Source organism: Octodon degus, unplaced genomic scaffold (genome assembly GCF_000260255.1).
Source record: "Octodon degus isolate 3935 unplaced genomic scaffold, OctDeg1.0 scaffold00008, whole genome shotgun sequence".
Lineage (NCBI taxonomy): Eukaryota > Metazoa > Chordata > Mammalia > Rodentia > Octodontidae > Octodon > Octodon degus.
In genome coordinates this window covers 23,631,301-23,634,516 of record NW_004524584.1, presented here as the reverse complement: position 1 = coordinate 23,634,516, position 3,216 = coordinate 23,631,301, and the positions used below count along the sequence as shown (strand labels likewise).

The 3,216-nt window shown below is 33.3% G+C and overlaps 1 pseudogene; it reads right to left on the bottom strand.

The window, feature by feature from the left end:
- Positions 1-959: 959 nt before the first annotated feature.
- On the bottom strand, positions 960-1,076 carry LOC111814186 (annotated as a pseudogene).
- Between the last annotated feature and the right edge of the window lie 2,140 nt (positions 1,077-3,216).

Sequence of the window (3,216 nt, the reverse complement as noted above, 5' to 3'; positions counted from 1 at the left end):
TGTGTATTGGGGTTCTCCCATTAAAATTGTACTAGTGCTTATTTGATTTTTCATGATCATTGATATTTGCTTCATGTAGTTGTGTGCATTGGTATTTGATACATATGTAAATATGATTGTTATCTCTTCTTCTAGGATTGCTCCCCATACAGTCTTATAGGGATCTTCTTTGCCTCTCTTAGTCAGTCTTGGCTTCAAAACCACTTTGGTTTTTGGTTTTTGTTGTTTTTTTTCTTTTTGTCTTTTTTTTATTGAGAAACAAATATCAATGAGATAGTTTCAAAGCTGATTAACAGGACAGTTCCAATAATTAATACATTGTACAATGTTATCTTCTTAGTGGTTATCCATAGTACAAGATGCAGACAGGATATCTCATTCAAACACTATTAGTACACATCTTTCTTCTCATTGAATTAAGCGAAAGTAGCTGTATATCTATCCTAACTATTCTGCATATACAGATACAAAATGGTCCTTCCTTTGTATCTCCTTTTCAAAACCACTTTGTATGATAATAGACTACCATCATCTGAGTTTCAATTTATGAGTCCCTTTCTAAATTAAATATGTTAAAATAAGTAAATAAAATATATTTCTTGTATGCAGCATTTTTAGATCTTGCTTCTTAATACATTGTGCCAGTATGTTTCTTTTGCTTGGTGTGGAGTCCATTAACAATGATAATTGTAATTGATATGTATTTACTTATCCTTGTCATGTTATTTTTCTGGTTTTGGCTCCCCTTTCACCCTTCTGTTTAATTGTTTGCCTTGCCTGATGGACTCATTCTGTTGGGGTTCATGAAGCTATAGTACTTGTTATATAGAATGTCCTTCAGAACATTTTGGAGGGCTAGCTTGGTATTCATGAATTTCCTCAGGTGTACTTTGTCATGGAAGTATCTTATTTCTCAGTCATTTTTGAAAGATCGTTTTGTGAGGTACATCAGTCTGGCTTGGAGGTTATTTTCTTTTAAGACTTAAAATACTTCACTCCAAGCTCTCCTTGACTTGAAAGTTTATTGATAAGAACAGATACTACACTCGATCTTAGCCAAAAGGCTGAGAAGAGATGACTTAAAGGTTTATGTTAGAAAATCTGCTGTGATTCTGATGGGCTGTCCTGTAGGTGACTTGCTTCTTTTCTGTAATAGCTTTTAGTATTTTGCTCTTGTATTGAATTTCTAGGATAGATTTCTGGGACATATTCATTAGCATAGATGTTTTTATCACGGCTAATTGGAATTTTATATGCCTCACCTGTACATCAGATTATTTTTCCCTTCTTAGGAAGTTTTCTATCATGACTTCTGTAAGCAGGTTTTTAGGTTGTCTATGCTATCTCCAGCTTTCTCACTGACTCCATTCATTCTTATGTCGTTCTTCTTTGCATCATCTAGAAGCTTCTGGATTGATTCCTCATGGTTCCTTGCAATTTTTTAAGAAACCTTTTTTTTCCCATTACCACTAACCACAATGTTACCTGAGATTCTGTCCTCACATTGGTTCATTCCACTGTGTATGCTTTAAATGGAATTTTTAACTTTCTGGCTATCTACTTGAATCTGTTTCATGGATTCATTTTTTTCTATGTTGTTTGTCATTTCAGTTATTTTCCTCTGCTACTCTATATTTTTATCTGTATTTACTCTACAGTCACTAAACAGGTCTCTTATCAAGGTAACCATCTCTTTAGTTACCTGAGAAATTATTTCTGATTTGAGTTTTTTCTAGAGCCTCATGCATTTGCTTTGTTACTTCCGTTGTTACAACTTCAGAAAATCAATTTGCGTGGCTTTCAGATTGTCCCGCCTCAAGGCTCCTGGATTTGCCCTTGAAAGAAGAAATTCTGTGGTTCTACCTTGTTTACATGTCTTCTCCTTTTCTCTTTTTCTGTTTTGCTGTTGTTGTTTTGTTTCTTTGTTTAATTCCCGAGTTTATGCTTGTAAACTGCCTATTGTGAGTTGCTTTATTGCTAGTATTTAGAGCCTTTAGGAAATGACTACTTCTCAGAGGTATCTTCCAAGTATAGCTATCGTTTGGCTTTTTGAGTCTGCTGCAAGATCCTACCTCTTCAATTTATTGAGAATGAAAAGTTTCTGTGAATTTAGCCCAGCCCCTGGTTCTTAGACACTGGCCTAAAGTATTTTTTGAGGCCCTTAAGCAATTTGGTCTTGGTATAACAGGAAGAACAATTATGCCACTTTGGCTAAAATGATCCATCCAGCATTAACAACACCATGAAACATAACCTAGAAATCAGCAAACTGAAATAACTATTAATTTCCCACCTTTTACTTTAGGAACTAGACTTGTGGTTATACAAAATCTAAAATGAACCAGAAACCAAGAACTGGCTGTGAAAGCACACTTTAGGCTACATAATAATAATGGGTACAAATCCAGGAAATTGACTGTCATTTCTTTTAAGATATTGTTCTTTAGATTTCATGACCTTCTTGAAAACTGTGTGAGGACAATAGTTAATTAAATGCTCTAGAATGCGCACTTAAGTTCACTGATGTGCTCTGATTAAGCAGTTATTATAAATTTCCAGTTGATTAATACTATATTTCTATTGTAGAGCTTTTCTCTACTGCTGTAATTCCTTTGAGTTTCAGGCATTCTTATACCTTCTAATGGTTGTGCACCTGGAGTTATACTAAAGTTGACATAATTGAACTTCGGAATTTATTAATACTTAAAATCCATTAACTATTTAAAATGCAATGTATATTGCTGAGGGCATTAGCAAAAGTATCATGAGATAAAATATCTGTATAAATGCATAGAAATAAATGTTAAATAAATATAAATGCATGTATCTGATAGTATGAATAACTGGTTGGAAGACAACACTATACATTACAATAAAAACTGTAAGATTTGAAAATAAAATAAAATAAACTAGGAAACTGCATGCAGTAAATAAGCCCCCAATATAGTAATTTTATCCAGAGGGAAGAAAATTTGAAAAGGGCTGGGGAAAATGATAAGGAAGAAGAAGAAGAAAGAGCATTTAGAAGCAAAGCTGGAGGATAAAGGAAGACAGTTAAAATTTTGGAAATGTGGTGAAGAAGACATGACAGAAAGACAGAAGGGATAAATAAAACCAAGAACACAACAAAAATAAAGCTAGAGATCATATTTTCACTTATTTAAAAACAATAACAATAAGGAAAAAAAGAGAAAGAAAGGAAAAAGGAAAGAAGAA